Source organism: Schistocerca nitens, chromosome 2 (genome assembly GCF_023898315.1).
Source record: "Schistocerca nitens isolate TAMUIC-IGC-003100 chromosome 2, iqSchNite1.1, whole genome shotgun sequence".
Lineage (NCBI taxonomy): Eukaryota > Metazoa > Arthropoda > Insecta > Orthoptera > Acrididae > Schistocerca > Schistocerca nitens.
The window spans coordinates 236516045-236543304 of record NC_064615.1 but is presented as its reverse complement, the minus strand read 5'-3'; the positions used below and the strand labels follow the sequence as shown (position 1 = coordinate 236543304).

At 45.1% G+C, this 27260-nt stretch overlaps 1 pseudogene; it reads right to left on the bottom strand.

Annotated features, from left to right (window-relative positions):
• Positions 1-8744: 8744 nt before the first annotated feature.
• LOC126238068 (5S ribosomal RNA) lies at positions 8745-8862 on the bottom strand (annotated as a pseudogene).
• Positions 8863-27260: the final 18398 nt, after the last annotated feature.

The following is a 27260-nucleotide window of genomic DNA, read 5'->3' as shown; positions in this document are numbered from 1 at the left end:
AGATAGCTGCCTGTCCTGCTTTACAGAGAGGGCAAGTTTCCCTTAAGCTGCGGCTCAACAGTTTATCGTGTACTATTGAGTTCACCATGGTTCTGTTACTTTCTGTAGACCACTTTCTGTAGATGACCATGACAGTAGCACGCGAAAACAGCCGAACAGCTTCATCGCTTCCAAAATATTCATTCCTAGGCGCCAGACCACAATACTCTGGCGTTTGTCAAACTCGCGTTCGTCAGTGGGTTTCCAAATTTGCTCCCGTATTGCCTCTACAACGATTTCCGTTAGCTCTACTTCGCTTGTAGGGGGTGATTCAGAAAGAAAGAACAGATTTCAATTACTGACAAACAATAAAAGGAACACACTGTGCCTATCATTGAATAGCGGGAAGTTCAAAGTTGTGTGTTCGGATAGTCACTACACCATACGCTGAACAAGAGCACCATTCCTTGTTCAAGAAACAACGAAACGGTAGTCCATTTCATTCCATAAACAAATCAACAAGTCCATTTTTACTAAACCGACAACCTCAATAATTCGACTTCTGACCTCTTGAGGAGCAGCTGCCGTGGTTGGAAAGAAGGCTCTGCCTTTCATGTACCCCACAGAAAAAAAAAAAAAAAAAAAATCACAAGTTGTGATATCTGGTGACCAGCGGGACCAAAAGCAATGAACGGCAACTGTTGACCACTTTTTTCAGTCCAACGTTGTCGGATAAGATAACGCCTCCACGCGTTGTGGCCGCGCGGTTAGAAGCACTATGTCACGGATTGCGCGGCCGCTCCCTCCGGAGGTTCGAGTCCTCCCTCGGGCATTGGTGTGTGTGTTGTCCTTAGCGTAAGTTAGTTTAAGTTAGATTAAGTTGTGTGTAAGTTTAGGGACCGATGACCGCAGCAGTTTGGTCTCTTAGGAACACGCACACACACACACACACACACACACACACACACACACAAGATAACCCGCACTATACTAGAGGTAGGGGACGTCATGAATAAGAATGAAATCTTAGAATCTTCGTGGGGTTGAGGAAATAACTAGTTTTGCAGCATATCCAGGCACGACTTTCCTGTCATAGTTTCTTTACAAAAAAAGAAATGTCTATAGACTTTGTGAACAGAAACGGCACAAAACACATTCAGTTTCTGTGAGTCTCTTTCATGTTCAACGAGACCAGGTTTCTGTGACCATTATGGCGGCAAACTTTATCCGATAGATAAGCGTCGATTCGTCCGAAAACACGTGTTGTTCGAAAGAAGTATCATCTGCCATATCCCGGAGAAACAAAATGCAAAATTCGTACTTTATGTTACAGTCACCGGGACGCAGCTGCTGCAGTTACTGCTACTTCCATGACCTCATATGCAGTCGTCGCTTCGGAATAAGTCACACCGTGAGGAAGCTGAAGTTCCTGGGCTGCCCGTCCTGTGGATTTGCGAGGGCTCCCTGTGAACGTATCTCGGTTACGCTCGACATTTTCTTCAGAAGTGCGTGGCCGACTAGCGCTCTTTCCTTTGCATTATACAACCAATATTCTAGAGTTTTGCATGCCAGTCATAAATATTCTTGTGCAGGGGCTGCTTCTTGCTTAGTTGACGGTGGAATAATCGTTGCGCTTGAACAATAGACTGAATTCGCGCAAATTCCAGCAAACAAAATGATTTCTCTTGTTTTTTTGTCGCTATGTAGCTGCAAACAACCAACAGCGCAGCTCTGTCAAAACTTTGCACCTTACTCTGTTTCTGTTTTCCGTAGTTTGTAATAACTGAATTTTGTTATTATTTTTTTAATTACCCGATTTACAACGTGGTTACCACTAAACTTTCGTTACTTGAGCCGGCTTTGGCGGAAAACTGTTTTTCTGTATAACTACCCAACTTTATGGGAATGATGTTCATACTGAGCACTGCAGGGTTTGCGTTGTTGTTACTGTTGGTGTGCCGGCCGATGTGGCCGAGCGGTTCTAGGTGCTACAGTCTGGAACCGCGCGACCGCTACGGTCGCTGGTTCGAATCCTGCCTCGGTCATGGATGTGTGTGATGTCCTTAGGTTGGTTAGGTTTAAGTAGTTCTAAGTTCTAGGTGACTGAAGACCTCAGAAGTTAAGTCCCATAGTGCTCAGAGCCATTTTTTACTGTTGGTACCTTGCCGCCAGGCATCGGTGCAGGTACGGCGACATAGGATTGAAACGCAAGCATCAGTGTGCATTACAGCTGCAGAGAGTCAACATGGTTCTCGACAAGGTGAGCAGGACCTTACCCGTAAAGCTGCTTTCTTAAAACAACAGCAATGGTGCTGCTGCTCTTAGCGTGTATCGACGCGTTAAAGGAATACTGAGAGGCTCCCTTTCTGCACCGAGGTTGAAACACGTGATTCGGAAGTTAGAATGAACTGCCGATTTCTGAATTGCTCCTGGGAGGGGTCGACAACCAATTGTGCCACAAGTTATTGAAGAAGTTACTGTTGCTAAGGGTGAGAATGCAGGACGCAATGAGCGATCTTCAAACAGTGCACGACCTCTGTCACTACAGCCGAATATTCCCTGGTCCACCGTTGTTCCTGGCAGCAACCTATAGTGCAGTTCGAGGCTATAGTTGACGCAGGTGGTCGTCACACTGAGCAAGTTTGTAACCTGGAACGTAAACATGGTACGCGATTAAAAAATGTTATCCTTTCAAGTGAAATTTAAAATCTCTCTCTTTCGATGGTTTATTCGTTATTTCTCTTCCCCCATGTTGTTACAAATATTTCCGGAAGGTTTCATAGGGTTACGACCACTCATTTTTCATGGGCGCCCTCTCAAACAGTGAAACATTAATAATAACTATTCTTCCCTTATTGTGACCTGTGGTGTCTAGGAAGCCTGCTTACTAGGTTCGCTAGACAAACATTCAAACAAATAGTATTAATGAGTTTTATTACGAAACGAAAATTTCAGTACTTAACTTTTGCAGTTGCACTGATGTGTCGTAAGCAAAGGGCGACTCTTCTTCATTATAAACGAATCCAAGTCTGTGCTACAGAGACAGTACATGCGAAGTAACTAGAGTTGACCCTGCTATTGGAATTGGGGGGTCACCGTCGGTCGCGACGCTTATGTCCTCTTCACACATGGGCCGCTGCTGTCGCTTTGTCGTCCTGGAGAGGGGTCGGTGAGCGTGCTATTGACTGAGCTCTTCTCACAGCCATCTCTTCTCTATTGTTCCCTTCTGGCGTGTCGGCTCTTGACTTTACGCCGTGACAAAGCGACGAGACGGTATTCAGTTGCCTGGTTCAAATGGCTCTGAGCACTATGGGACTTAAAATCTGAGGTCATCAGTCCCCTAGAACTTAGAACAACTTAAACCTAACTAACCTAAGGACATCGCACATACCCATGCCCGAGGCGGGATTCGAGCCTGCGACTGTAGCGGTCGCACGGTTCCAGACTGCAGCGCCTAGAACCGCTCGGCCACTTCGGTCGGCCATATAATACGCTTGAAGTACTTTTACAACTTAAATTTATTTATTGATTTTGATGTGGTGTTGCTGGTACGCTGCATTTAAGCCTTGCTGGCTAATGCCATGAATAGATCACTGTGTTGACCATCGGAGTTTTGCGTAGCACAAGGAGAAACGGTTTGACTTAGTTTCTACACACCATGGTCATTGAATCTGAGAACGCTTACTAGTATGTATTTTTTTTTATTGTCACTCTTGCTACATCCCTTCCTTACCATTACACGAGATTATTAGTGGATAAAGCATGAATGTTTGGGCATAAGAAGGATAGGACTAACCAGAGATTGGTAGAATGTGATACTTTTGCTAAAAGATGTCTGTCGGCAAGGCTAAGCAAAGAGTTTCGCGGAGTTTTTAACACGGTATAAGTAGAAGGTTTCAAGCAGTTCAGAAAGAGTTGTACCGATTCATGCACCACAGTCTCAACAAAATAATCATGCAAGGGATATTGTTGCAATTTTTGGAATATTATTTATGTATTCTGGATACTGTCAATTCCATGGAGACTCAAAGCTGAACGGTGTTTTACAACTAAATTCATATGTATACGTTGCAATAAAGTTTGCGGACGGTATACGCCCTGAGCGGTAAACTCCGTTATAGGACCTCTTAAATCAGCCGGTTCATCCGTTTACTAAGTTTTCGGGATTATCTGACGGAATTGGAACGAGGAAATCCGGAGTTCGGGGAACAGTGCGGTCCGTAATACTCCCTGGTCGGAGGCCCGCAACAAACCTGATCTCGCGATGCGCCGACTTTTTCCGGCTGTTTGTCAGGGGAAGGAGGGGGCTGGCTTTCTGAATGCGGGAGCAGCCGCCCCCGGTCGTAAAGTGGAGAGAGCACGGTGGACGCGGGCCCTAAACTGCCACTGCTGTCTCTCCCCTCCACCCTTCCCTCACCCCCACCACCCACCGCGTCCGCACGCACACTAGGCGCGATATCTTATTCAAGAGCAGCCGCCGCGGATGCCGGCGCATGCGCACTCAGACCTAGCGCGCTATTTTGTTTGGCGCGGCATCAGAGCTCGCGTCCTCTTCCTTCGAGAGGCTTGCGTCACCCGCACTGTGCGCCAGCCCGGCTGCATTGTTAGACAATGCGTGCGGGGGCGTACGTCATACACGCACTGTGTACACTGCTTTACATTAAACTTGACACGGCAGGAAAGACAGTAAGTAGCACTATTTTACGAGAATGAGTGAAATTAGAGCCCTAATTATTAATGCAAAATGGGCACCAAGGAAAAAATAGAGAAATATCATTTTTCAACGTAATCCGCATGACGTATAATGCGTGCATTCCATCGCTTTGGAAGAGTGTCGCTACTTGGTGAGAAGAATTCAGGACCACTTTGAGCCGTTTGAACCCATTAAACTCGCTCGCAGCGTGGACTGGTGACGAAGTGCGAGTTAGGAAAACTCAGAATTCATGTCCGGTATTGTAGATGCGGCAGAACGAGCTGTGTGGGACGACGGTTGTCGTGAACCAATAAAAAATCTGCAGTCAGAAGTCCTTGTCGATTACTCTCGAATACAGGATGAAGGTGAAATCATAACCGATTTGAGTGAGAATTTCTGGAAGCCTTTTTCATCCAATACTACAGAATTACCCCTTTTGCGCACCAGAGAGTCAACGTAAGTGGTGATCAGGAATAAATTTGCTTCTGACTATATTTATACACTGACTGAAAAAAAATCACAGCACCAGAAAATAATTAATGGAGAGTAACAAAATCTCTGCAATACATTTGGCTAGGTAACATATTTAAGTCATTAAAAGTACAAGATCAAAAGTTAAAAGTAAGGAGGAGGCAATCCATTGCAAAAGTGAAGTGCTGGTACATTAATAACAGGTGTAGCCGCCAGAATGTTGAATATAAGCATGCAAACGTTCATGCACTGTGTTCTACGGGTGACGTAAGTCAGTTTGTGGGCTGGAGTTCCACGCCTGTTACACTTGGTCTGTCAGTACAGTGATTTCTAACGCTAGTTGCGAATGACGCTCAAGTTGTCGTCCAGTGATGTCCCACATGTGCTGAATTGGAGGCAGATCTGGTGATCGAGCAGATCAAGGCAACATGTCGATACTCTATGGAGCATGTTGGGTGGCAACAGCGGTGCGTGGGAGAGCGTTATCCTGATTGGAACCCCCCCCCCCCCCCCCCCGCCTGCTCATGAATGGCAGCACAACAGGTCGAATCACAATACTGACGTACAATTTTACAGCCATGGCTGGTGGGATAACCACAAGAGTGCTCCTGCTGTCATACGAAACCGCACCCCAAACCATAGCTCCAAGTACAGGTCAGTGCCTCAACTAGCCTCATCCTAACCAACACACAACCATCACTTGCACCGAGGCATAACCAACTCTCATCATAAAACACTAATCAGGAAACACAAAATACCTCATGACCCTCCCTCCAATGAGCTCTGGACTGACACCACTGAAGTAGCAAATGGCAGTGGTTTGGGGTCAAGGGAGTGCGTGATACAGGTCGTCTGGATCGGAGATGTCCTTGAAGTAGCCGATTTGTAACAATTCTTTGTGTCATTGTGATGCCATATGCTGCCCAAATTGCTGCTGGAGGTGTATTACGATACGCCAAAGCCATACACGGAACATGACTGTCTTCTCTCAAGGTGGTGCCACGTGGCCATCAGTAGCCTGGTCTTCTTGTGATCCGAGATTCCCCTGATGACTGCTGCCAGCAATGACGAACAATGGCTACATCCCTGCCAAAACTTTCTGCATAGTCGGAGAAGGAACATCCAGCTTCTTGTAATCCTGCTACACGACCTCGTTCGAACTCAGTGAGGTGTTGATAGTGGTGTCTTTGTCACCTTAACAGCATTCTTTATTAACATCAAATCACCACGTACGATCTTAAAGGTAACTAACGCCCACGACCATTACAGCGTGTATTTAAACAAATCTTATTTGCATCCTCATAGTGACGCTACTAGCGCAGCTCTGTTACTGGCGAGAAGTTTTATTAGACATCTTCTTTCAGATGTAGTAACACACCTACGAACTTTGTTTATGTCGCACAATTAGTTCTCAGTGTTGCGACTTTTTCCGTCAGTGTATTTCCAATTTGCCAGAAAGCCTGGAAAATTTGAACGAGTGTTGCAGGGTAGGTAGTGCAAAGAAATAATCGTTCAGAAAAAAAATTCGATGGGTTTTGTAGTGATTTTTTCGTGTGTTTGTGTATGTGTATGTGTCAGTGCATGTGTATGTGTAATGTTGTGCTGATAATAACACATCGTGAGATCACAGCTACTAACGACATATTTGCTACAACCCTTTATTGCATGTAACCCTCCGCGGAGTATAGATTTAGATGTAGATATACAGAAAGAGTCTGAAGAGAATGTAAGGGTATCACAGGGAGTTTGTGGTGATAAATAATTGTTAAGAAATAAATTCGATACGTTGCGCTGTTTCCGATTTAATTGTCACTGATGTTAGCCAATCAGGTCGACGCACGTGCAAATTTAAGCTGCCTGCCAGAAGCAGAGTCGCCAAACGTGTTCTGCGTTTGGTTTCGTTTCCACAAACCGAACAAACACAGCTTTTGCTCGCCTAGCTTAAATTTATGGCTTCCGAAAAAGGCGCATTTTAACTGTTAATGAGCATGCGAACAAAACACACAGATGTCTCCTCATTATCGCATTTTAGCGAGTGAAAGTGCGTGAATCTGTGCACGCAACGACCTGATTGGCTAACTTTAATGATAAATACCTGCGAAACGGTGCATTGTATGGAATTTTTTGTTTTCCTAACAGTCATTTCTCAGCCAACCTGCCGTGGAAATCCCTTACAAGCTTTTCTGACTGTTTCTCACCACTATACATAGAGTTTGGTTTATCTTTCTACTAAATCAAAGAATCTACAATGCGAGCAGTGTCATGGACTTAATAACTGTTGTCCGACAATGGCTTTATAAACTGAAAGTCAGCTACAAGACCACAAGTAAATGTAGAAGGTCCTCACCCTTTAACCATCTCTCTTGGCGCAACACATGGTGCTGCAATAACTTAGCCAGGAGCTGCATGTAGATCTCACTAGAACAGTTTTTCACGTTCATTGGAACAGATTCTAATATCGCTCGGCTCTTGTTTTTCACATTGCACCGATTTTGTATCCAAGCGACCTATTTTGCTGACTCCTATGCCAATAATTGGTAAACACGGTGATTCCGCTACGCTTCATTGGACCCGGAGCACTGATTGTGTGGCGCTGTATATGCATTCGGAGTGACGTAGAGACTTCTACTTGTCGACTAGAGTGGTCGTTAGACGGTTGGGCGTCCCTCCCACCCAGACGTGGCTTGCGTCTGCAGCACAACGTCCCTCCCTCTGGCGCTGACGTTTAGCGGACCGTCGGGGCGGACGCTGTGCCCGCATAGCCGTTTGCATACAGAGCGCCTGCTTACTCCGCTACCCGCAGCACAGCGCCGCCGTTATGGCTGCAGCCATCGCAGGACGCCGAGGATCGTACGTATCTGGCGCCGGCTCGGTTCGTTGCGCCGACGTCCGCCCGCCCATGGCCTCGCATACCGCCTTAGTGGGGCAGCTTAGGGCTCTCTGAAAGGTCCGCGTCTTAGGCAGGACGCGCGAGCACCCGGGAGTCGCCAGTGGCGGGCCGGTCTCTGCACAGCTAATGCTCTACGCTACGTGATAAGACTATCTCACCTCTCTGAGTGCATTGTCGTCACCACCGTAATGTGGTCTCTATGTGAGCCTCTTCAAGAGATTTTATTTAAAGGAACCACACATCATTATCTATGTTACCGCTCTGTACGGTGTAATTTTTAAATTTCCTCCGGTATAAAAGGAGTGATCAGCTGAGTGCGTTCATAGCAGCCACGTTTCACACGTATTTCGTATTTTATACTAAACTTGTCTGCTAGTTGTGTAATTCAGATTTACTTGTACAAATTGCATCAAGGTTTGCTACTTTTATGAGTCCCATATTCATGTTTACAATGCTTCAGCGCCATATTCCGCTGTATCTGTATTTCCCTCCTGGAATAATGAACCGAGTGAATGAACATGCACTCCGTCTTGAGGTCACAAGTGGCCCATCGGGACCATACGACCACTGACCACGGATGCGGATAGGAGGGGCACGTGGTCAGCATACCACTCTCCCGGTCGTTATGATGGTTTTTATTGACTGGAGCCGCTACTGTTAGGTCGAGTAGCTCCTCAGTTGGCATCGCGAGGCTGAGTGCACCTCGAAAAATGGCAACAGCGCATGGCGGCCTGGATGGTTACCCATACAAGTGCCGGCTACGCCCGACAGCGCTTAACTTCGGTGATCTCACGGGAACCGGTGTATCCACTGCGGCATGGCCGTTGCCTGAATGAACACCCGCAGCTGCGAATTCTACGTGTATGGGAGTGGGAGTTAGTTACAGTGACACGGTGGCCATGTTTAGTTGACACTGCGTCAGCAAAGAGTCATGTGCTCGCCTTGATTGAACCTTTAGTATAAGTTGCCACAATACAGCAGGTCCGCCGTCTGGTCACTTCCGTTGGAAGCATAATCCTCGTTTCGTGAGGAGAGCTGGTGCACTGTGTGCTGTGAGCTGGGTAAGATTGGTTGTTCACAAGAACTCCTCCTTGTGTTTGAATGTGTATAAGTTTTCAGCCTAACTGAAACCTAAATGCTTTCCTCCAATAGCCTTCAATCTGTTATTTTGTGTGGGGAGTTTTATGTAGTATAGCGAGTGTTGAACACCTTGAAATTTAGGTGATTTCGTAGGCTACTATTTTGTTAAACTAGTCACTTGAACATATGGGCATATGTTGAACAGGTAACGACTCAGTTTGATCAAATTCTGATTTTTCTAACTGCAATTGTATGTGAATTATATGGTGTCTATGTGGTCTTGTCACTAATTTTACAATCAGCTTTCTTCCGTTCCTTCCATTGTTTGGTACTTCCATTGATCATTACCATCAAGTTTTCGTGTGCGTGTTTTAGAGCCTTCAGCTTTCACCTCGCATTTTACTTCGTGGCAAATTCAGTGCAGTTCTAATCCGTTCGTTTTGAAATTCCTATTTTTTGGGTACTTATTTTCTTTTAGTTACCATCACATGGTCATGTTGCGGTTTAAAAGTCTTTAATGCTTTAGCTACCGTAATCTTTTTCTTACAGTGCACATTTAAATTAAATATGTTTCTTAGCTCATGTCTTGATCTTCGTTTCATGTATTTGAAATGTAACTTTACATATTCAAATCACGTGTCAAAATGGAGTTGGCCACGTATTGTCATGGTGGAGGGCATTTGTTCTTTTCTCCTCTGTGTAAACCTCATCAACTGCATGTGTGTGTTTAGTGCGTGTATTGCTAACCAATCCTTTGATTATTCTTGTTACATAAACAACGAATTTAGGAGCGGACTGAGAAACAAGGTTTATGATTTATCGAGAGAGGATCTTAATAGATACCACGCACCAGAAATCATCGCATTTGTTTATGTTAACGATTGTCTCAGTTAATATCTCTAACTTAATTTAATCCGTAATTATGTTCAGGCTTTACATAAATGACATTCATCCCACGCCCCATCAACCACTAATTCAGAGCGCATCCTACAGCACATCTTCGTGTAATAATTAAACACGGGTCATTGTTTTTTATGAATTATGAATTATGTAAATTATTCCAAGATTAGATAGTTGGATGTTATGTTCTTAAATGTACGGCCTTAACTACCGAACTAGAGCGAAGACTATTCAGAGAGCTGCTGCAATCATTAAGTGAAGAAATTCCCGTGAAGTGCGCGACCTGTCGGTCACAGCAACGATTATTCTTTTTCTCTATTCAACCTATTACAACTAACGTAGCAACCTTTTAAAGGCACAGGTAATCCGAGAGCAGTACACTCTTTAGCGGAACCGCATTTAAACAATGAGAATTTGGCACCTTAAAGACATTACTCCTATTTGAAGGGTTCTTCAACCACCGAATATTATGTTATTTATAAGTACATCAAGAGTTTAGAAGACGACTGTGTGGAAGGTAAAAAGACATAGAGAGAAACGACAAATACCAGTGGACAGAGCATCTCGCCAAGTTTCGATTCGTAATACGCGCCATGGCGTAGTTGCACAAGGGGAACGGAGTGTTGAAACATGTAGACAAATCAAATTGATCGAGGACTATTTTTTCTTCAATTTTCAGTCATTCGCAAAACCCCCCACGAAAATCCGACGAAACTTTGCGTAGATGTGTTGTGCAATCGATCACGTCACACAGCACATTTCAGATCTGAGCGCACAATGAGTATGTAAGGATCCTACAACATTAGAGTCTCTCACCAACCATGAAGTGCTTGCTGTCATTCGTTTTCTTCATGCCGAGGGATTGCGCCTGATTTCTATGCAGCTCACGTGACGTAACTTTCGTGAGTGACAGCAAAGTGGCCGGCCGCGGTGGTCTCGCGGTTCTAGGCGCGCAGTCCGGAACCGTGCAACTGCTACGGTCGCAGGTTCGAATCCTGCCTCGGGCATGGATGTGTGTGATGTCCTTAGGTTAGTTAAGTTTAAGTAGTTCTAAGTTCTAGGGGACTAATGACCACAGCAGTTGAGTCCCATAGTGCTCAGAGCCATTTGAACCATTGTTGACAGCAAAGTGTGGCAGTGGTGGAGGAAATTTAAAACATGATGTACAACCGTTCATGATGCAGGAGGTCAGAGGACGAAGCGAGTGTTAACCGCTGATCTTGTAAAGCGAGTCTATCGGGCTATTATAGAAAATCGTCTACAAAGGGCGATTCAGAACAATCGAAGAGGCATTATTCGTCTTCATAAAAATGCTCGAGCTCACGCTTTAGGTCCAACAAAGAGTCCTGCAGCGTTTCCGATGGGAAGTGCTTGATCAATCACCATACAGCAGGAACTTGTCTCCCTCTGATATTCATTTCTTTGCTTACATGAGCCGCTGGCTATGACGACAGCATTTTGGCACAGTGAACGAGTTGCAGAGCAGCACAGAGGATTATTGGAAACCACAGGCGGATGCTGTCTATGGTTTCTGTAGTTTCCATTTCCAGACATTCAAAGAACAAAAGAAACGAGGCCCCTTTATATTGTCATATCGAGTTAGTTCGCACAGCATATATTGCGGAGACACAGCCCAGTGAGCGAAGTGAGCTACTATAGCGTTTCTTGGACACTTTGTATAAGTCATTCTGAAAATTTGACAAACAATCTACCTACCAACTTGGAACAATCAAAACGGCTCATAATTACATCAAAAGAAATAAAGAACAACTGTCACCAAACACGGTACACTCCATTGTACAATGGTATTATTCGTGGTGGCGTAAGCTGTCGCCAGCACACAGGTGGCAATGACGCTGCGAGAAGACCGGTATAGGCCAAAGACAGACTCGCAAGAAACGGTCCGCCAGCGCCCTCTCTGCAGCCAGTAATTAGATCGCCGCCGTGAACCGCAGAGCCAGTCAGTTATCCAGTGAGTCAACAATGAGAGTCATCAGTCGCAGCCCAGTGGGAGTCCCCGTCGCAGCTAGCTCAGCCTCTAGCTGAGAGACAGGGAGCACATAGTGACCAAAATACTGTACATAGCGGAGATGTACTTCACCAACAGTGAGGCTAACGTGAACTATTGCGGAAGAGCTTGTAACAAAGCACATGGATGCTTAAGCTAAGTTGCTCTTGGTTTACGTTAATAGAGGACCCTATTAATATATGTGTGAAGTTTGTTGTAGAAAGAGGATTCCAGCCACCAAACAACATCCCCTTCTTGCTCGCCATGGTACAAGCCTACAGTGACAGCGAGACGACACAAAATTATGTAATCTTCATCCCCGAACCTATCCGAAAAGGCCTTTGTATCATCAAAACGTGCCACAATATCTCTGACTTTCACAGTTCGCGAATTCTTCTGTCCATTCTTCAAACATTTCCGACCTTCATGTCAGAGATTTGGGTACTAAAGAAACCAACACGCTGTCGTTTTCTGTTTATTCAGTGGATCTTAAAAGCAAATCATAGACGGCGTCGTTTGAGGCTGGGTCTGTTGATGTTGCGGACCAGCCATTGCGGGGCTCATCTCCAACTCTGAAGTGCCCAGTCTCGAAACGAGACAGCCACGTTTGACTGGTGTTTGTGACTTTTCGGTGTAAATGTTTCTTATAGACATTCGCTCAAGAAGTACCCTGTGACTCTACACACTCTAAGCCTGTTTGTACCTTAGTCGTCTCGAGTTACACATCACATTATGGTGCATGCCTGTCATACATTCCTGGTATCGACTCGCATCAGAGAGGTTTTCCCGCGCCTGCTAGGAAACGGGTCGTGGTGGTAACATCCGAAAGTGGCGCGAGCAGTAATTGGATGGCGACGGGCAGTGGAACCAGTCGCGTGTGGGAGCGAAGAGCGGAAAGCCTAGACGATTTGAAGTACAGTTCGCTGTCGATTAGGGTCTGCAGTGCGAAGCGACAGAGAGAAAGCGGCGGTGGCTGTCACAATCGGAAAGTAAAACTTGGTTGATGCGGCCGGATCCTGGCACAGCCTGCTACGACCCGAGGAGAGCGGGTGATATACTACGTTATATATTTTTCACTGCACGGTTGAAAGCTGGTTACAAGGTCCGTAGGCTTCCCATGGTTCTTTGTTGGCTTTTCTCCTTGATTTTGGTTTAGTAACTGTCACAGGCCTTAGTGCCCAAAAATTTTATTTAAACAACCAGTAAAAAACTGTATTGGTTTGTAACTGACTGCCACAGTGTGTTAGCGCACGTGAACGCATTTCAATATTTGTTTATAGTTAAAGTATGAATGTCACAGTGTGTTAATGGCGGAAAAGTTCATTGGAACAGCTAGCACAAACCATTTCTATTTGGCAGTAGTTGTCACCAGGTGTTATCGCCCGTGAATTTGTGTCTCTAGTTAAATGGTTCAAATGGCTCTGAGCACTACGGGATTTAACATCTGAGGTCAACAGTCCCCTAGAACTTAGAACTACTTAAACCTAATTAACCTAAGGACATCACACACATCCATCCCCGAGGCAGGATTCGAACCTGCGACCGTAGCAGTCTCGCGGTTCCGGACTGAATCGCCTAGAACCGCTCGGCCACCGCGGCCGGCTCTCTAGTTAAAGAATACATGCTACCATCTGTTAGTGGTGGTTAATTCATTTTATAAGGATTGTATAAAACTGTTACCACATCGTAAGTAATTACCCAGGCTGTATCGTTGGTAAATGGAGTTAAATTTTGCTTCTTACCGAAGTATGTCATACACTGTTAATGGTCGGACAGTTTACACGACGTGTATGTACCGGTTCGTTCTTTGAAGGCAGCTATTCCAGTGAACTGCTGCCTGTAACGTTACTGAAAGTTCAGTACATTGTTTTCAAGAAAGAGTAATCGATGCTGTGGCCTTGGCCCATAAACTGCATCTTGAGTAAAGTCTTAGTATTGTAATATTTTAAAGTGTTTAATATTCAGCGTATGTTGCTTAACAAAGAATAATTACTACAGGGGGATAGTCCCCGTACTTCTCAGCCAGTGTTAAATAAAAAGAAAAATACGTAGGCTGGAACTTAAATAGCGGCAACACTGCTGTCAAGACACTATTCAGTGAAATTTACTATTGTCGCTGATAGCACACGTTGTTGACATACCTACCTTACCTCCGAGAAAATGGAATCGCCCGTCCCACGTCACCGGCGTGCGCACAATCGAGGAAAACACAGTTGTGAGCGAGCGGTCTAACGTAACGGTGTCACTATGTTTCCGAAATAGGAACAACTGACTTGGATCAATATTGAATGTGCCAGAGGTCGTACAGCACGACAGTGTCATCAAGGTCTTCAGGAGGCGTGCGGGGAATCGGCATTTCCGTACAGAACAGTGGCACGTTGGTTAAAAGCCTTCAACGAAGGTCGCCAAACTACGGCAGACATGTATCGGGCAGGTCGTCCTAGCGTCTCTGAAGAAGAAGTGCATGCTGTTGCCGCGTTAGATGACAGTGATCGACGCCATACGATTCGTAAGCTCGGATTAGAGCATATGACTGTGCTTCGCGTCCTGAAGGAACGCCTGAGCATGCGAAAAATTGCGTCACGATGGGTTTCGCGTGACTTGGCGGAAATGCAGAAATGGTTGCGTTACGACGCTGCTCAGACGCACTTGGAGCGCTATGAGTGAGAAGAAGAGACTTTCTTACGCCGTAAGACTAGATGAGATACGTAACACTAGATGAGATATGGGCCACATAGTACGAGCCAAAACTGCAACGCAAATCCAACGAATGGCGTCATTGTCGGTCGCCGCGAAAGTCGAAAGTGCGTCAGAGCCCCGGTATGGTGGAAGTTAAGTTGGCTCTCGTGTACGACTGTGATGGTGTTATCCTAACGCATTAGGTTCCTCCACGGTAGACCGTCAGTGCACAGTATTACTGTTCGTTTTTGGAGCATCGTCTGCGACCAGCTTTGCACAACAATGCGCGAGCGCATCCAGCACAAGCTGTGGCTGCTCTGTTCGGTCGATGGGAATGGGAAGTACTGTACCATCCACCATACTCCCCGGACTTAAGTCCTTGTGACTTTGATTTGATTCCGAAGATGAAGGAACCACTTCGTGGCATTCGCTTCAGAACTGTTCCAGAGACTCGACAGGCAGTAGACCACTCCATTCGCACCAACAACACAACAAGCTCTGCTAACGGTATACTACACATTCCACACCGCTGGCAACGGGTTCTACACAACGCTGGTAACTACTTTGATGGACAGTAACAGATGCAAACATGTAACACTATTTAAGTTGCAAAACTCGTAGTTTGTGGACTAGTGCCTGTATTGAGTATGTGTTAATTTTAACAAAAGTAATTGCTGCAGTTGGGTAGTCTCCGTAAATTTCACTTCAGGCGAAGGTTTTAAAGTAATTATTTCTCAGTGACATCTTGTTTGTAGCATCGTTTGTCAATAAATTGTTTTTCCTAAAAGTCCAGTGTCTTTCACTCCAGGACCTTGTGTTCTAGCTTACCAGCTCTTAACTACTTCCATCTTTTCACTCTGCGTGTAAAGACACTTCCTTAATAAGACATCAAGCTTTCATTCGGAATGAAATTTACTTTTCAGTTCCACTTAAAAGCCAAAAGCTATGAACTTTTCACCCGCACATATCCATTAGAAACAGTTCCTGTGGATGAAGCCCGACCAACAGGCATTGATCAAAAATGATAGTGCATTGAGAATGGCTAGTTTCTAGCTGACATCTAGATCTGCCAATAAAATTTCAAAAGGACAACTGATAGCTTAAATCTATTATTTACAAGTCAATATAACAGTCTTTGCGTGCAACAATCTTCTGAATGGAAGGTAACCTGAATTCGCTCATTGGTCACGGAGCAATTCGAGAGCCGCTGCGTAAACGACCTCATCGTCGAAAAATCTGCGAGTGCTTCGAATCAGTTCATCTGTTTCCTGGATATTGTTGTCTGTGATCGTTCATTCCCGATGAGCATCACCAATGTACGTGCGGCCTTGGTCAAACTATTAGCATTATATCACTACTGATGAACGCCACATTTCGTTTGGTCCATTTACCGCCAGAAATCAACTATAGTCTGTAAGCAGTTTATAACGTTATATGAGCATTTGCCTTTCTTTCTGCTTTAGTAGTTCTATATTTTTCTAAAAGCAAAAATAAAGCACTAATTTTGAACAACGCTGTTGGTGATGAAGAAAAGAGACGTACATGTAAAACATGATTCCGTAATGCTTTAAATTTGGGAGATTAAGCCGTAATTTCGATGTCTTTGTAAAGCCGTCTTCATGTTTCGTCTTACATTCTTCATTTGGTACTTTCTTCGTTACGTTTCCTCCTCCAAATCTTTTTCTGATTTATGTATCTATGTAGGTTCCTATAAGTCAGGGTAGTTCCTTATTTTCGTTCGAGCACTGACTTATGATCTATTATTTGATACCTCTGATCTCTTTAACGTATTGTTGACAGTTTTCCAACTGGAAGTGTGGATGAGTATTGTTGTATGGAAGGCTTGAGCGATATCTGTTCAGCGATCATTGCGGCGATTTCACTGAGATGACAAAGAATTTTATTAATCACATAGAGCCTGCTTGTAACTAAGTTATGGAAGTGCGATAGCTCAACGCGAATAAAAGTGACGCACGTGAGATATTCCAAACTCTACGGTCTCGGAAATACGAAGTCAAACCAGTTATTCCGATAGAGCAATAATCTGAGTCTCTTGCAACTCCAGTCTGCATAGTTTTTGTCAATTTAACTCACCCGCTGCAAAAAAAGGGAGAGTTAAAAATTTAGACGTGTTGCATGCAAGGATCGAACTTTCACGCGTACGTCAACTTTCGAGCACGTTACCGGTCGCCGTGCAGTTTCACTCTGTTACGAAACTCTTGTCACTACAGCAGCGAAACTGTGACTGCAGGAAATCCAGAACATGTACAGTCTTCAGACAATGTTCACTCATCTTATGCAATGCCCTCGTGTAGAAGTCGGTTTGCTTAGTCTGTTGAATGTATTACGATCTTCCGCCCTGCCAAATATTACCAACACTAACAGTGAGACAAAGTATTTTCTAGTAGCTGTGCTAGTTTATTGTACCATAATCATGTGTTGAAGCCCTTGTACATTATGCCTGAGATTATAGTAATAACAATCAAATGATTCTGTACGAAGACTAAATTCGAGGATTCGTCACGAAGATTTTCCGTGACCTCATATCATGATCAAGGTTAGAAGCATTACGACACAGGTTCAGTCAGTCCTTTATATAGCCGTGATCGCCTTCACACCTGTGTTTTACGGACCGTTTCCGACGGGTAAGACTGTCATCTTCATCCAATTAAAAAGACAATGTTCCATTGTGAGTACATTATTCATGGTCGATCGGGGTGACCGAGCGGTTCTAGGCGCTACAGTCTGGAATCAAATGGTTCAAATGGCTCTGAGCACTATAGTCTGGAACCGCGCGACCGCTACTGTCGCAGGTTCGAATCCTGCCTCGGGCATGGATGTGTGTGATGTCCTTACGTTAGTTAGGTTTAAGTAGTTCGAATTCTAGGGGACTGATGACATCAGATGTTAAGTCCCATGGTGCTCAGAGCCATTTGAACCATTTTTTGTTCCAGGAATGCAGCGGCTGCAGCAACTGGGATACATCGCCATCGCCTGCCACGGTAATGATGCATGATACCCATACTAACAAATCCAACCTTGCATGAACTATCGCATCTAGTACGCCACTACTGCTCTTACTACCAATCCCACTATCGCAGAAGTTTTTTTTCCCACGGCACGAGCTTTGGTACTTTTTTTCCTCTGCTCTTAAAATTTCTACCCTCATTCTCGTTTCGTCGACTATCTATCACCTGATGGACCGTGTTAATGCGTAGTCTTACCCAGACGCCCAGATAACATCACAGCCCAGCATCCTGCGATCCACTTACTAGATAACTAACATGTTGACGGAGGTGACAGTAGAACTTTCGGTCTGGTCACCACGTTGGTGCGGACATGGAGCGGCCCAATCTCTAGGACCGTCCATCGTACATTTTTGAACATGGAGTTCCACAGCAGACCACCCCAACGAATTCACGTATTCATTCAACGACATCGTCAATTATGATTGCAGTGGGCACAGGGCCATCGGGATTCAACCTTCGATCAATGAAAACGTGTGGGCCCTTCGGGTGAATCACATTTTTGCTACGCGAGCTCGTTGGTAGTCACCACAAACTCCATCATTGAGGTAAAGGGCCACTCGATAGGTTCACCGCGACACGTACGTAGCCTGGTGGGAGCACATTATGAGGTGGGAGGCATTCTTGGCTTGCATGGGGCGCGTGGTAGTAATCCAAGAGACGCTGACAACTGCGGACCACCAGCATCCCTTCATGCTTGATGTCTTCCCGACTGCGATGTCACCGTTCAGCAGTATAACTGTCTGTGTCTCGGAGCCGAATCGAAATTTATCCGTTTGAGGAGCGTTATAGTGAACTCAGGTTGACCAAATTCGCCTGATGTAAGACCTATGGAACCCATCTCGGTTTACTGGGCGACATCAACATGTGCGCAAATCAGCGGCCCGTTGTTTACGCGAATTACATGACCTGTGCGTAGACATCTAATGTCACACACACACACACACACACACACACACACACACACAAATGGTTCAAATGGTTACAAGCACTATGGGATTTGACATCTGAGGTCATCAGTCCCCTAGAACTTAGAACTTGTGGTGTGCGTACTGTAAGACCTTCGGTACACACACTATCAGATCATTTGACTTGTCGCTCTAGCGAAGTAGGCGAGTGTCAGCAATATGTCTCGTGGTCTTATCGTGGTGTGTTTATCTTCTGCCGTTAGGTCAGACGATAGAAATGCCACTTGCACGCTTAGAGTAGCAGATTGACGGTGATCAACTTTAAACAGAACTTGATTAATATTCACACACATTTATTAAAATAATAACAATCACAAACCTTACTTAACTTGATTCTGGATGCTATTTACAATTGACGATGTGAAGTTCCTTTGGTCTTGGTACGTTAATCTTATTCTCACATGTCTCTGATACTTGACAAAGTGTCTATTCATTTATCTTCATGGATATGTACAGGAATATGGTAATCTTATTAGGCGCTGACTGAAACTTGACTATAGACTGGTACAGATTAATGTAGACCGGTACAGACAGGTGCAGATAAATGCAGACTAATGCACACTGGCTAATCGGAGGTCTGTACACTCGTTATAATACCTCGAGCATTCAGGTATCACTGCGCGAGTGTGATCCGCGAGGAGAAAAGGTTCTACGTTAGCAGCAATCTCATTGGCTGCGTGACATATTAATACGCGGATCGGCGGAAGCAGAATTTGGTCCGTCTCTAAGGCAGCGCCATCTCGTAGTGTGGAGACGGGCGGGCGCTGCACCTGCGCTGTTGCGCTTAGCAAGGCGCGTTCTAGTGGGAAAGTTGTGTATGCGCTGACTATGCGGAACTATGTACACAACAGAACTACTTAAACCTAACTAAGCTAAGTACATCACACACATCCATGCCCAAGGCAGGATTCGAACATGCGACCGTAGCAGTCGCGCGGTTCCGGACTGAAGCGCCTAGAACCGCTTGGCCACCACGGTCGGCACACACACACACACACACACACACACAGACGTACTAAGAAACCGTTGGATCCCTCACGCGCAGAATTGTTTCAAAGATGGACGAACAAATATTAAGCAGGTGGTCATAAAGTTTTGGCCCATCAGTGTATGTAGCACTCCTTTAAGGTTTAACAGTTGTTAAAATCCACAATATGTAGTACAAGTGGATTTTAATAACTGAAATTTTTCTTTGAAGTACATACTGATCGCTCCTTCCCATTTCTCATTACGAGAAACTTCTACCAGTCAGTCTCTCTAGCGGTCGCTAGTCTGCTATTGCAGTGATTTTGGGAAGCTGAAGCTTTGGCATGAGCCGGCAGGTGTGTCTGGACGGCGAGGTTTCCAGTCAGTTGCACGTGGAAGGGAAACACATTGTTTCCACTCTCAGCCAGTTTACTCCGTTAGAAGTTTCACCTCCACATGCTCGTGGTCACCCATTGTGACAGTAGCAGCATTTAGCGCGGGCGGCGGCGCTGAACGTGGCAGCTCGTCGCTTTTGTCCGCCTGACCTGGAACTTCCCGTCCATTATTCCGGTGGGAGGTTGCATTTTAGATGGCTGCAGGTCTCCCGGTCTGCTGTCTGTGGCAGGATGTGTGAATCGAACAGCAGTTGGTCGCTGCCATGTACAGTTAATAGCTAGATCTAAAAATAATTCGAAGTCCCACATGGATGCAAACTGTATCTCGCGCTACCGGTCCTCTCTTATGAAAGACCCACTGATTCCGCACAACATCGATATGTCACTCTATCAGCGACCGTACCAGGAGCAGCTGCTAAATAGTTGACTACACAGCACACAGAATAGCGGTCCACGCACCGCCGTTGACGTTACATTTAGTACGCGCGAAATTTTTGCATCACAGTTGTCAAAGTTGGGCATAACATTTTTTCACAGCCTTTCAAAATTGCAAAAGTTTAAAGGAGAGATGCTGCTTGTCTTTCACATTGTTTAAAATGTACATTCAGAAAGCCTTAGACTCATAGAGTAGAAATTGTGCAAGAATGCATATTCAGGTAATAAAGCATCAATGTAAGTACACCTTTTTCCATCAGTAAGTGATGAGTAGTCAAGAGGATGATACCTGCTTTACGCTAAGAAAGAGATAAGTGGGTACTGAAATAAATTTTCAAAACATTGAGTACCTATGTAGTGAAGAAAATGTAGGTAGTTTATTAGTTGATGTCCACTACATAAATGCATGTAAAAATTTATCTATTTTTTTGCAGCATCGTATCGGAAGACGGAACAAGGACTTGGGAAATACAGCAACGAGCAGACTTTGGGAAAATAACAGTCCAGAAGCTAAACCGTTATATTCTAAGTTTACGTGGAAAGTGAAGAAGGTGCTTTATAGAAAGAAACATTGTATAGCCGGGAACAAAATGTGGATGCGAGCGTGAGGGTTTACTGGAAAAATAAAAACGAACTTTGAGTTATAGAAGTGGTCTATCTCAGAAGATTGTGTACAATATCTCGGCGAGACCACGGGAGAAATACGTCTTATACCTGGACTCATGAAAGCATTATTACAGAACAGAAGAACGTCAGCGTGTCTTGTACGGACATACAATGCGAATGACAGATAGCTGAAGAAGATCTTAACGTGCCACCCTGAGACGGAGAAGAGGAAAGGAATGGGGTAAAGGAGGCCATTAAAAAGAAAAAAAGAGTAAGAAGGTTCAAAATGGCTCTTAGCACTATGGGACTCAACTGCTGTGGTTATCAGTCCCCTAGAACTTAGAACTATTGAAACCTAACTAACCTAAGGACATTACACACATCCATGCCCGAGGCAGGATTCGAACCTGCGACCGTAGCAGTCGCACGGTTCCGGACTGCGCGCCTAGAACCGCGAGACCACCGCGGCCGGCAGAGTAAGAAGAGGAGGAAGTCTGGGGAGGTAGAAAACGACAGCGACAGATATGTGGGTTACTGTGACAGCTGTAGGGATCCCACACCAACAAAGTTATGATATCAAGTTAGATGTGGTACAAAATGTATTGCCTCCTTTTCTGTCAGAACTGTAATGGGCTCCCTAGAGACATTTGATAGCAATAGTAAAAGAATTACAAGTTCTTTTACGAGTAAGGAAAACATGAAACGGACTCTATAAAAAATAATTGTTGTTACTATTTAAATTATTGTTATTAGTATAATACTATGACTTAGCTCTTCAAGCCGTGCTGTAGGATGGACTGTAGACAGACCACCCTCCCCCAAAATTAGTCACCCTACGGACAAGAAACAATATTTTGACAGTTTGTCGATGACAACGTAATTCTGTGAGAGACTGCGAAGGACTTGCAAGAGAAGTTGAAAGTAATAGCTAGTGTCCTGAAGAGAGGTTACAAGAAAAATATCAATTAAAGCAAAACAAAGGTAATCGAGTGTCGTCAAATTACATCGGGTGATTCCGAGGGAATTACGATACGAGGTACAAAAAGAAGTCGAAGAATTTTGTGTTTGGGTAGAAAGGTAACTGGATGAAGTGGAAAGGATGTAAAATGTAGACTGCCAATGATAAGGAAATAGTTTCTAAAGAATTAAAATTTTTCTAGAGGTATTTAGTTGTGTCTTGTATATATACTTGTACGGATGTCAAACGTGGAAGGTAAGCAGTTTGCACAAGACATACAAGCTTTCGAAATGTACTGTTACAGAAGAATGTTTTTGTAATTAAATGGGTCGATCCCGTAACTAATAAGGAGGTACTGAATAGAACTGAGGAGACAAGAAGTAGGGATTGATTGACGGACCGCATTCTGAGACATCAAGGGCTCACGATTTAGTGTCGGAGGGAAGTGTGGACATATATCAACATACGTTATCGACGGTCCTATCTCTAGTAAAGAGTTTCATGATGTGTGCAATAAAGCAGTATTACACTCCTGGAAATGGAAAAAAGAACACATTGACACCGGTGTGTCAGACCCACCATACTTGCTCCGGACACTGCGAGAGGGCTGTACAAGCAATGATCACACGCACGGCACAGCGGACACACCAGGAACCGCGGTGTTGGCCGTCGAATGGCGCTAGCTGCGCTGCATTTGTGCACCGCCGCCGTCAGTGTCAGCCAGTTTGCCGTGGCATACGGAGCTCCATCGCATTCTTTAACACTGGTAGCATGCCGCGACAGCGTGGACGTGAACCGTATGTGCAGTTGACGGACTTTGAGCGAGGGCGTATAGTGGGCATGCGGGAGGCCGGGTGGACGTACCGCCGAATTGCTCAACACGTGGGGCGTGAGGTCTCCACAGTACATCGATGTTGTCGCCAGTGGTCGGCGGAAGGTGCACGTGCCCGTCGACCTGGGACCGGGCAGCAGCGACGCACGGATGCACGCCAAGACCGTAGGATCCTACGCAGTGCCGTAGGGGACCGCACCGCCACTTCCCAGCAAATTAGGGACACTGTTGCTCCTGGGGTATCGGCGAGGACCATTCGCAACCGTCTCCATGAAGCTGGGCTACGGTCCCGCACACCGTTAGGCCGTCTTCCGCTCACGCCCCAACATCGTGCAGCCCGCCTCCAGTGGTGTCGCGACAGGCGTGAATGGAGGGACGAATGGAGACGTGTCGTCTTCAGCGATGAGAGTCGCTTCTGCCTTGGTGCCAATAATGGTCGTATGCGTGTTTGGCGCCGTGCAGGTGAGCGCCACAATCAGGACTGCATACGACCGAGGCACACAGGGCCAACAACCGGCATCATGGTGTGGGGAGCGATCTCCTACACTGGCCGTACACCACTGGTGATCGTCGAGGGGACACTGAATAGTGCACGGTACATCCAAACCGTCATCGAACCCATCGTTCTACCATTCCTAGACCGGCAAGGGAACTTGCTGTTCCAACAGGACAATGCACGTCCGCATGTATCCCGTGCCACCCAACGTGCTCTAGAAGGTGTAAGTCAACTACCCTGGCCAGCAAGATCTCCGGATCTGTCCCCCATTGAGCATGTATGAGAATGGATGAAGCGTCGTCTCACGCGGTCTGCACGTCCAGCACGAACGCTGGTCCAACTGAGGCGCCAGGTGGAAATGGCATGGCAAGCCGTTCCACAGGACTACATCCAGCATCTCTACGATCGTCTCCATGGGAGAATAGCAGCCTGCATTGCTGCGAAAGGTGGATATACACGGCACTAGTGCCGACATTGTGCATGCTCTGTTGCCTGTGTCTATGTGCCTGTGGTTCTGTCAGTGTGATCATGTGATGTATCTGACCCCAGGAATGTGTCAATAAAGTTTCCCCTTCCTGGGACAATGAATTCACGGTGTTCTTATTTCAATTTCCAGGAGTGTATTTTATATCGGGATCGAGTCCCATGCGAAACAGCGTTCCCTGATAGCCTCTTTGTGGTAACAGTTTTGTACACTCACATAATCTGGCACCAAATGGTTTCTGGACTCTCAAGAAATTTAAATTATTTATTGTTTATTTAACCTGACCAGATAAAAGCCTTAATGCCTTCTTTTATTTCGGAAAAGGACCAACACACTCACAAAATTATTACAAACCGTTCCCGATTCCAGTACGCACTTCTGGTTCAAATTACTTACATCTGACAATTCAGGGCTCGGATTTCTTGTGGGTGTTCGTACATACAAAAACGATCAATATCTCAAAACCTTTACCACTCGATATGCTATTCACTTTAACATTCAGAATTTCACAGTTTGTAGAACACTAACTTTCAATTTATGTAGCAAGGAAGGAGCGTGAATGATGACAGTTCCTTTAAGATTGTGGAGCGACACTTTTTTTAGTACATTTTCACTGTTTGTGAATGGTAAGTATAGAAGAAAAACTATAATGCGTAACATGCTACCTTGCGATACGAGAAGGTTGGAAAGAATCGAATCACTGCCGACTGAGAACCGTTGAAGCGGGAACTTGGAACTTGGTCACTCCAGCTGTAAATTTGTATGCCCATTTATTTAGTAGTCAAGATAATTCTCTACCTACTACCTACTATCGCCCGCATCTCGTGGTCGTGCGGTAGCGTTCTCGCTTCCCACGCCCGGGTTCCCGGGTTCGATTCCCGGCGGGGTCAGGGATTTTCTCTGCCTCGTGATGGCTGGGTGTTGTGTGCTGTCCTTAGGTTCGTTAGGTTTAAGTAGTTCTAAGTTCTAGGGGACTTATGACCACAGCAGTTGATTCCCATAGTGCTCAGAGCCATTTGAACCATTTTGAACCTACTATCTTTTCAAAAACACCACAACCTAACAGAGAAAACAGGAAGATCCATAGGCCACAACTCACAAGCATATTGTCATTTTGATCCATCAGTAGCGCTAAGTTCGCCGGTGGTCAAGTGGTAGGGTCTTAGACCATTAACTACAATGTCCTGGGTTTGAACCCAGACAATGGTTGAATTTCGAATAAAACTCATCAGCCAACGCGGCAGAAGAATTCCGGCATGAGAAATCACCCTCATTCAGCCAGCTGTCTTGTCAAATATATCATAGCAGCAGACAGAGGTTCAGGGCACTCTGTTGCCCTTGGGATGGGCAAACTACCCCAAAAGGCGGAAGAATCAGCAACGGTCAACGACATGAGGATTCTGAAGACAGTGTAAACCCGTGAATTAAAGAAAAATAATGTTTATCCACAGAACATGTGGCTTGTAATTGAAAAATAGTCATGATGATCTCTACAGGGAAAGTAACTGCAACGAAACCTTGCGTAATAGATTAAATACTTCGACACTTCGACAAAAGTGGAAAGTACAAACATTTTCACGAAAAGACACGACTTTTTTTCTGAGTCATCAGTCTGCTGACTGATATGATGCTGTCCGCCACGATTTCCTCTCCTGTGCCGAACTCTTCAGCTCAGTGCAGCAATTGCAACCTACGTCCTCAGTTATTTGCTAAATGTATTCCAATTTCTGTTTTCCTCTACAGTTTTTACCCTCTACAACTTCCTCTAGTACCACTGAAGTCATTCCCCTATGTCTAAACAGATGTCCTATCATCCTGCATCTTCTTCTTGTCAGTGTTTTCCATATATTCCATTCCTTTACGATTCTCCGCAGGACCTCCTTACTATTTGTCAGTTCACTTAATTTTCAACCGTCTTCTGAAGCCCCACATTTCAAGCCCTTCGATTCTCTTCTTGTCCGATTTTACCACAGTCCATGATTCACTAGTACACAATGCTTTGGCCCAAACTTACATTCTCAGAAATTTCTTCCTCAAATTAAGGCCTATGTTTGATAATAGCAAACTTCTCTTGGCCAGGAATGCTCTTTTATCAGTGCTAGTCTGCTTTTCATGTCATTATTTCTCTGTCCGTCATGAGCTGCTTTGCTGGCTAGGACACCTTATTCCTTGACTACCTACACTTCGTAATCACCCATCCTGATGTTAAATTTCCAGCTGTTCTCATTTCTGCTATTTCTCGTTACTTTCCTCTCTCTTCGGTGAACTCTCAATACCTATTCTGTACTCATTAGACCGTTTACTTTTTTTTTAATGTGTGTGAAATCTTATGGGACTTAACTGCTAAGGTCATCACTTCTTAAGCTTACTCACTACTTAACCTAAATTATCCTAAGGACAAACACACACACCCATGCCCGAGGAAGGACTCGAACCTCCGCCGGGATCAGCCGCACAGTCCATGACTGCAGCGCCTAAGACCGCTCGGCTAATACCGCGCGGCAGACTGTTTACAGCATCAACACATTCTGTAACTCCTCTTCACTTTCGTTGAGGATAACAAGGTCATCAGTGAATCTTATCATTCATATCCTTTCACCTTGATTTTTAAATCTTTTCTTGAATGTTTCTTTTATGTCGTCATGTCTCTTCAACGTACACATTGAATAGAGTGGCGGAAATTACATCCCTATATTACTTCCTAAAATCCGAGCACTTCGTTCTTGGTCTTCCACTCTTATTCTTTCCTCTTGGCCCTTGTACATTACCCGTCTTTCCCTAAAGCTTTGTCCTAGTTTTCTCAGGATTTCTAACACCATACAACATTTTACATTTGTGTACTATTTTTCCAGGTCCAACATGTGTTGATTTTTCTTGTCTTGTTTCCTTTATCAACTCCAACGTCATAATCGCCTCTCTAGTGCCTTTACCTTTCCTACTGCCTAATGATCGTCGTTTAACATACCCTCAAGTTTTTTTTTATTGTTCTGTATGTTTTCCTTGCGAGTTACTTGGCAGCATGAACTGTAAAGCTGACTGTGCGATAATTCTTGCTTTTATGCTCTTGCAGTCGTCGCAATAGTACGGACGATGTTTACCCGAAAGTCAAATAGTTTGTAGAATGTACACTCCTGGAAATGGAAAAAAGAACACATTGACACCGGTGTGTCAGACCCACCATACTTGCTCCGGACACTGCGAGAGGGCTGTACAAGCAATGATCACACGCACGGCACAGCGGACACACCAGGAACCGCGGTGTTGGCCGTCGAATGGCACTAGCTGCGCAGCATTTGTGCACCGCCGCCGTCAGTGTCAGCCAGTTTGCCGTGGCATACGGAGCTCCATCGCAGTCTTTAACACTGGTAGCATGCCGCGACAGCGTCGACGTGAA